Source organism: Mustela nigripes, chromosome X (genome assembly GCF_022355385.1).
Source record: "Mustela nigripes isolate SB6536 chromosome X, MUSNIG.SB6536, whole genome shotgun sequence".
In the NCBI taxonomy this organism is placed as follows: Eukaryota; Metazoa; Chordata; class Mammalia; order Carnivora; family Mustelidae; genus Mustela; species Mustela nigripes.
The window spans coordinates 68,807,352-68,816,005 of record NC_081575.1 but is presented as its reverse complement, the minus strand read 5'-3'; the positions used below and the strand labels follow the sequence as shown (position 1 = coordinate 68,816,005).

At 47.3% G+C, this 8,654-nt stretch overlaps 1 long non-coding RNA gene across 2 annotated transcripts in view; it reads right to left on the bottom strand.

The window, feature by feature from the left end:
* Nucleotides 1-2,669: 2,669 nt before the first annotated feature.
* Nucleotides 2,670-8,654, bottom strand: part of LOC132007725 (uncharacterized) — an 8,212-nt gene continuing 2,227 nt past the window's right edge. For both annotated transcript variants that reach the window (XR_009401423.1, XR_009401422.1), the window contains exons 3-4: nt 3,661-3,734; nt 2,670-2,978 (exon numbers count right to left, since the gene is read on the bottom strand). This is a non-coding gene — a long non-coding RNA (uncharacterized LOC132007725). The remainder of the gene's footprint in view (nt 2,979-3,660; nt 3,735-8,654) is intronic.

The window sequence follows — 8,654 nt, the reverse complement described above, 5'->3', positions numbered from 1 at the left end:
CACCAACATTCACCCCCGTTCGCGTCTCCACACGAAAGGAAATTGAATTAAGACGCTGGCGAGGTCAGGAGTTTCGGTTCTCAGTTCTCTCCTCTCGCCAGACTGGGACCTGGGGGCGGCACTAGCCCCTCCGGACAAGACCCTACTCGATTCCAAGGCAGCCCCCTCTCACCCCAGCCCGGGGAACTACGATTCCCAAGATACCCCTGACCGCTTCCGGTCTCGGGATGGACGGAAGCGTGTTTGAATTTGTATTTCCGCCCCCTCCTCCGTCCGGGTCCCGCCCCTTCCCTTCTCACCGCCCCGCCCCCGCCATGGATACACATGCACACACGTATACAGGCGGCTGTCCAAGCCAACATACCTGGCCTGCGGGGCGGCGGCGCTCAAGGGACCGGGAGCCAACGCCACGGCTGCTGTCTGGTCCCAGTCTCCTCGGGTGTCCATGCCGCCTTGCAACGGCCAGGTCTCCCTCACACACTACCTTTTCAAGCTGCATTTCCTTAGTTTTTCCCTGTTCCCGATCCGTCCCTCTATCTGACCGACCGCCGGCCTCACCTCCGGGGCGCTCAGCCTGTCAGGTACTGCCAGGCTCTCACCTCTCAGCGCGCACCTCCGCCCCGCAGCCCTACTTTTCTGCCCCTTCCCAGGCGTCCAGCCTCGCAGCCCAGCAGCCTCTAACTCCCCTCCCCTTCCGACCCAATCCTGACAATCTCCAGGCTGTCCAGCCCCCGGGGCCTCATCTTCTCAGCTCCCAGGCTTTCCGCAGCAGTCGTGTAACCGCCGGAATGCCAGGACCTATTCCCAGACCCTAAAGCCCCTATCCCCTGAGTCGTGGGCCCTGAGCCTGCCACTGCCTATCCTTACCGTCTTCCCGGGAGGACTGGGCGGCTATGGTTCACTTAACTTCTATGAGGCCTTCGGCTGGAGACTGGAACTGACAAAAACTTAAGGGTGGAGGGCCTCAGGGAGCTGCTGGTTGGGGTTGGGGTGCAGTTGCTCTCCGTTATTTTTAGCTGCTGACTCACAGCTCCTGGCATCCGGGTTTGGGGCTAGCAGGCTGGGCTAGGGGGCTATTAATAGAGCCGAGGCACAGCCCCGACCCAGTTCAGTTTGGAAGCACAGGGAGGAAGGAGCCTCCCTCTGTCACCATGCCCTGTTGGAGACATTGTGGACTGAGGCAGTGGCTGAACCAGTACCTCTCTAGCTACCAATACCTCAAGCCTAATATCTCTACCTTGAAACTCCCAAGAGAAGGCACACAGGATTCCTGTGCACAGCTCTCCCCTCAGTTTGCCATGGCTTGGGGTTCTGCCACAATGAACCTCCTTTTGTACTAGCTGAGAGTGAAGACACAAGCTCCAAGTAGAACAGTTATTGTGGCTACAGATTTGGCTTGCCTGGACCTACTCTTGGGCTAGAATACTGGGTTACAAGGAAGAAAAGCTGTGTCTTTCTGGTTTCCAAAAGCCCTTATAAGGATGGGGTACTTCAGCATGGTCCTAAAAGAGGGGGCAACAGAGCCGAGAATTTGCTAGCCCCATACTAGACACAACACTAGGAAACTGCTGAATTCTGTATTTACCACCTGCCTAGTCTTTTGCTTTCCCTCTTGTTGGGTTCCCTACTCACAGGGGTCAACAGACCTCAGGATGTCTCCCAACTCCATAGGGAAATCTAATTCAGGAAAGCCACTGAGAAACTTGGTTCCGCAAAGATATAAATGATCCTTTATGTATTGTCGTTTCTATGGAGACTTTTTTTTATTTCAATGGGCTAACGTAGGAATTCCTGGGGTGCCTGGGTGGCTCAGTCCATTAAGCGTCTGCCTTTGGCTCAGGTCCTGATCTCAGGGTCCAACTCCTGGGATGGAGCTCTATGTCTGGCTCTCTGCTCAGCAGGGAGTCTGCTTCTCCCACTCCCTCTGCACGTCCCTCCTGCCCCTCTCATGCTCGCTGTCTCTCAAATAAATAAATAAAATCTTCTTTAAAAAAAATTAGGAATTTCCTGATCCGTACATTGGGAATGGTGGGGAAATCTTGATACTTTACTGGACTACTCACCAAAATTATTCCCACCCACACCCAATTTTCTAGAATTTCCATTCATCAAGGATGCACACCCACAGCAATGGCCCCTTCCTTGTTAACCAGAAACTTCTGCCTTCAAGCGACCCAAATCTCCAGCTCCCAGGGGAAACCAGAGGGCTCTGGGACAAGGCTGCTTGTTTCTCCACATACAAAATCTGTCTTCTTTGTATACAGGTCCACCTTCAAGAATGAGCCCAGATTATCATACAGCAGCAGGCTGCCCTGTCCGGGTTATTTTGCTGAGGGCTCCAGAGACGGTGGATGGGATGAGAATTGGTCTCTCTCCTTCTCCAGGACCCCCTCGCCTACTACTCTTTGGTGGCATCAGTCTCTGCGCAGTCTCTCGGTTGCCTAGCAACCGCAGCCGCCTGCAGGGGCGCGGGGCCGCTTTGGACCTGTAGGGGGCGCCTGCCTCCCTGGGGCCTCAGGCTGGAGCTCTAGCTGTTGAGAGTGTGTGCCAAGTGTCAAAGCGTCTCAGGGTTAACCGCTTGCTCCCAGCCTAGCCAACCCAGTCCAGTCCGAGTCTCTCCGGAGTAAGTGGGAGAAGTACACTATGGTTCTAGAGGGATTTTACTCATATTCATTAAAAATGAAAAGATGAAAGAGAGAGGGAGGGAGGGAGGGAGCGAGAGGAAGAGAGCGCGCGAGCGGGCGGGCGGGAACCACTCAGTAGGGATGGGACTGGTCGGAAGGCATGTTTGACTGTCTCCATTCTCTCCAGGCCTACCAATGCTTATTCCTCAATCGGAGCCGTTCAGAGGGTCCAGGCTACAGCGGGCTTTCTTCCCGAGCCACTTTTTGGATGTGGAAAAATGAGTCTAGCCCTCTTTTTGTCAATATTGTCAAACCGCTGAGCACATAAAAGACTTCAAGCTCCTGGTTATCAGCCTAGACTTGGTAAAAAAAAAAAAAAAAAAAAGATATTAATTCATTTGTTCAGTCAACAATAATAACTAACCTTAACGTGTTGTGTACCAGGGAATGTGTGAAGTGTTTTACATTTAATCTTCACAAAAACCTTGTGATTATTTCCATTTCACAAGCAAAGAGACTAAAGCTCAGAGCATTTTCAAGGTCACACGACTAGTGACTGTGTTGGGTCTGTGAGCAACCGTTGTGTGCCAGGGTCTAAAATATAGAAAATAAGACACCACTTTCTTTTCACTACCTAATGAACACCTAATCACCCTTCAGGACCAAACTAAAAATGTGATCTCCTTGGTGAAACAATTCTGAAGTCCTCCCCCCACAAGAAGAGTTGGTAACTGCTTTTCTGTACAACCCTCTGAAACAGCACTTCTCATGGGGACTATAATGATCTGCATCTACATTTCCATTTCTCTAACTTGGAGCACCTCAGTGACAGGGCTGTTTACAGTATTTACAGTTCATCTCACCATCTGGGTGTCTGATAGATACCTCAAACTCAACATGTCCCAATTTACACATCTGATCTCTCCCCTCACACCCCACCCCACCCCAGAATGGCCACTCCTAAGGCTGTCCTTATCTCAGTCAATGGCAGTTTCACCTTTCCCATGGCTCTGGCCAAAAAGCCTTGGAACCACACCTCATATCCATTCTGTCAGCAAATCCTAGTGACTTTCTCTTCAAAATGTGGGTTCCTCTGAAACCTTTCATAAGCTGAAATGGCAAAAAAGCAATTACCATTAATGTGCATGGAAAAAATTTTGAGCATTCCCAGACCCCAAAAATAACCTCTTTTAGGCTTTTCTGATACCTCAGGGCACATCTTGCTAACGAATGCACAAAATAAATGGAGATAAAGCACAGATGCTCACAGATACAGTTCAAAGCCGTGGTGACTAGATGCTGAGCTGCTGGGCGCAGTTCCCCAGGAAAGAGCTTGGCCAGGCTGCTCTAGCTGCTCGCTCTTGGTATTTGCTGCCTCTATCACTGCTCACTGCAAAGCAAATGCTGAATGCTATTTTCACTTTTTTACTCCTTTTTAAAAAATAAAAGCAAAAATCCTCTTTGGGTTTCTTTCAGTTGGTGAAAACAGCTAGTGATGCGGGTCTTTCTTTGGAGCAAAGTGGTGTAAGGCAAACTTTTGAAACACGGGGGATACTGCACATCCAGAATCCAGCCACTTCTCTCTCTTCCAGCACAAACACTGTAGTCCAAACCACCATCATCTTTCACCTGAATCCCTGCAGAAGCATCCCAATCAGTCTCACTGCTTCCGTCCTTGTCGTCTGTGGCCTCTTCTCCACACAGAACTTTGCTGAACCCAAGTCAGATCGTGTTAGTTCTCTGCACAAAACCCTCCAATGGCTCCCCATGTCTCTCAGGGTAAAGCACAAATTCTTATAATGGCCTACAGGCCCTATACAATCTTATTCCCTACTAAATCTCTGATCTCATCTCCTGTTATTCTTCCCCTCCCTCATTCTGCTCTGGCCACTTGGTCCTTCCTGCTGTTCCTTGAACAAGCCAGGGGTACTCCTTCCCCAGGACCTTTGCACTGGCTGTTCCCTAACTAGGTATACCCTTCTGTATGGCTCATCTCCTCACCTCCCTCAAATCTTTGCTCAAATGTCACCTTCTCACTGAGGTCTACCCTGACCAACTATTTAAGATGGCCTCTATCCCAATTTCCAATTTCCAGTAAAAATAGCGTATAAAAGAATGAAATAAATTACACCATGAGGGAAAAAAAAGACAAATCCAGAAGTTAGGAGAGTCTGCAAAACAACTGACTTGTATGCCTCAGAACATCAGTGTCACTAATTAAGAAAAAAAAAAAAGTAACGGACTTCTAGTTCTGGACCCAGTATGAATAGATAAACTTCTACCTATTCCTCCTGTTAACTACAGCTAAAATCCTGGACATTAAATATAAAACAAATGTAAGAAGACTGAAAGAAGGAGGAAAGAGCTGACTTATTAGGTACCCCAGTGACCTGACCTCAAAGTATTGAGTTCCCTAGGTTTTCTCGTTGCTTCATATATCCCAGGCTGGTGCTGGAGAAGCCAGCAGCCTGGACCTGCCAATGGGCACAGACCAAAGAAAGCCTCAATAAATCCCTGCCCTCTCTAGCCAGAAGACCAGGCGAAGAGAGAGGGGGAAGCAGGCTTCCCGCCGAGCAGAGAGCCTGACACAGGGCTTGATCCCAGGACCCTGAGATCAGGACCTGAGCTGAAGACAGAGGCTTAACCCACTGAGCCACCCAGGTGCCCCCAGGCAGAAAACTCTTAAACAAGAACCACTCTACTGTAACCAAACATCACAGAAAAGAACCATAGCCCCGCCCATGCCAGTAAAGGCCAAGTAGAAACCCAGACCTCTACTCTTACTGGACTACCCCAACACTCTCTGGGGTGGTGTCAGAAAAGGCTGAATAGGGAGCCTGGACTTCCATCCCCACAGAATAACATGGCTTCCTCTCCCTGCCGAATGATATCAGAATGTCAGAGGAGACCTAGTGGAGACTCAGGACTTCTGCTGCTGCTCTCCCTTTCTTCCCCTCCCAGTCTACTGTTCTACCATCTTTGCCCCTATCTGTACCACCCACCCATAGTCAATGGAGGCCCCCTGGGGACCAGGAAAGAGACACTTCAACCCCTCCCAGCCAGAGAGGTGTCAGTGGAGGTCTAGTGGGGAGCTGGAACTCCCACCCCTGCCCAGCAGCAGGGAGGAGCCTCTGCCTCAGGTATCGGCTGACACCACTGGGGGAAGATGAACTTCTGTCCCTACCCGACAGTAACCAGGCAGTGGCCCCTTCCACTGATGGCAACAGTGTCAGAAGAACCCTACCAGAGATAAGATTTAAATAAGATCCAGAGTCTCATAACATAATATTCAAAAATGTGTAGGATGTACTAAAAAAAAAAAAAAAAAAACACTCATCATACCAGGAACCAGGACACCCTCAACTTGAATGAGAAATAATCTACAGGTGCCAACACCAACATGACAGAGAGCTTTCAACGATCTGACAAGGATTCTAAAGCGGCCAACATAAAAAATGATTCAGGGCACCTGGGTGGCTCAGTTGTTAAGCTTCTGCCTTAAGCTCAGGTCATGATTCCAGAGTCCTGGGATCAAGCCCGGAATTGGGCTCCCTGCTCAGAAGGAAGCCTGCTTCTCCCTCTCCCACTCCCCCTGCTTGTGTTCCCTCTCTTGGTGTATCTCTGTCAAATAAATAAATAAAATCTCTTTTAAAAAATGCTTCAGTGAGCAATTACAAACAAGGTTGACACAAATTTTTTTTAAAAGTCTTGGCAAAGATGGGGCCCCTGGGTGGTTCTGTGGGTTAAAGCCTCTGCCTTCTGCTCAGGTCATGATCCCAGGGTCCTGGGATCGAGCCCCGCATCGGGCTCTCTGCTCAGCAGGGAGCCTGATCCCCCCCTCCCCGGCCTGCCACTCTGCCTACTTGTGATCTCTGTCTATCAAATAAATAAATAAAACCTTTAAAAAAAATCTTAGCAAAGAAGTAGGAGAGACAATCAAGTATCTAAAGAAATTTTAGAATCAAAGAATATAATAACCAAACTAAAAAAAAATCAGTGGATGGGCTTATCAATAGGATGGAGAGGACAGAGGAAAGAACCAGTGAACTTGAAAATAGAACCTTAAAAATTACCCGGTCTGGGGGTGTCTGGGTGGCTCAGTCAGTTAAGAGTCTGATTCTTGATTTCAACTCAAGTCATAATCTTGAGGTCAAGAGATCATGACCCACGGTGGGCTCTGTGCTCAGTGGGGAATCTGCTTGAGATTCTCTCTCTCTTCTTCTGACCCTCCCCCCAAGCTCTCATTTTCTTTATCTCTCTCTCTCAGATAAATAAATAAAACTTTTTTTAAAAAATTACCCAATCTGGGGGCGCCTGGGTGGCTCAGTGGGTTAAGGCCTCTACCTTCGGCTCAGGTCATGATCCCAGGGTCCTGGGATTAAGCCCCGCATCAGTCTCTCTGCTAGGCAGGGAGCCTGCTTCTCTCTCTCTCTCTCTCTGCCTATTTGTGATCTCTCTCTCTGTGTCAAATAAATAAGCAAAATCTTAAAAGTTACCCAATGTGAACAACAAGAGGAGAACAGAATTTAAAAAAAAAAAAATGTACAGTGCCTCAGAGACATGTGGTGACTATCCCCTAAGACTTAACATTTGCATCATCAGAGTCCCAGAATGAGAAAAGAAAGGTGAGGCTGAAAAAGCCCTCAAGAAATAATGGCTGAAAATATCCCAAATTTGGCAAAAGATAAAACCTACTAATTCAAGAAGATGAACAAAACCCAAATGGGATAAACTCAAAGAAACCCATGCCAAGATACATCATAATCGAACTCTTTCTTTGCAAGGAAAAGGCAAAGAAAATCTTGAAAAAAGCAAGAAAGAAACAACAACTTATTACAGAGGAAAAACAATTCAAATGTGGGTAGATTTCTCATCAGAAACTATGGGCCAGAAGAAAGTGGTACGACACATTTCAAGTGTTGAAAGAAAAGAACTGCCAACCCCAAATGCTTTATCTAGTAAGTATCTATTCCATTTAATTGGAAATGAGGGGGAAGTCAAGACACCCTCAGAAAAAGGGAAGCTAAGAGACTACACCACTAGCAGACCCACCCTAGAAGTATGGTTAAAGGCAGTTCCCAAAAACAGAATGAAAATGATAAAAGAAGAAATCTTGGAACATCAGAAAAGAAGAAAGAATTGAATGAGTAAAAATGGAAGTACGTATAATAGACTTTCCTTCTCTTAAGGTGTCTGAATTATGTTTGATACATGAAGCAATAAATATAACATTGTCTGATGTGGAGCTCAATATATGTGGAGGAAATATTTAAGACAACCATGCAATACTATACTGTAAATGGGACACGGTAAAGGTATTTAAAGGGAGGTGAGCCTTCTATACTTCCTTCAACCTGATAAAATGTTGACAGGTAGATCTCTGTGGTGACCAAATAATTCTGTATCTTTGTTGCAGCAGTTGTTACAGGAATCTCCACTTATGGTAAAATGGCACAGAATTATAGCCACATCATGGGGTGCCTGGGTGGCTCAGTGGGTTAAGCCTCTGCCTTCTGCTTGGGTCATGATCTCAGGGTACTGGGATCAAGCCCCACATTGGGCTTTCTGCTCAGCAGGGAGCCTGATTCCTCCCCCTCTCTGCCTGCCTCTCTGCCTACTTGTGATCTCTGTCAAATAAATAAATAAATAAATAAATCTTAAAAAATTATTTTTAAAAAATGAATTATACCCACATTGTACCGATGTCAATTTCCCAGTTTTTATATTGTACTATAATTATGTAAGATGTAATCATTGAGGGAAACTTTGTGAGCAGTGCATGGGCCCTCTCTGTACTGTGCAACTTCCTTGTAAATCTGTACTTATTTCAAGATGAAAAGTTGTTTTGTTTTGTTTTTTAAGATCGGGGCTATTCTAGATTAAAAGTGTTTAAAGACACAAAGGTGATGGGGAAGGCTTGATTAGATTCTGATGTTAAAACCATAAAAGGCGGGCGCCTGGGTGGCTCAGTGGGTTAAGCCGCTGCCTTCGGCTCAGGTCATGATCTCAGGGTCCTGGGATCGAGTCCCG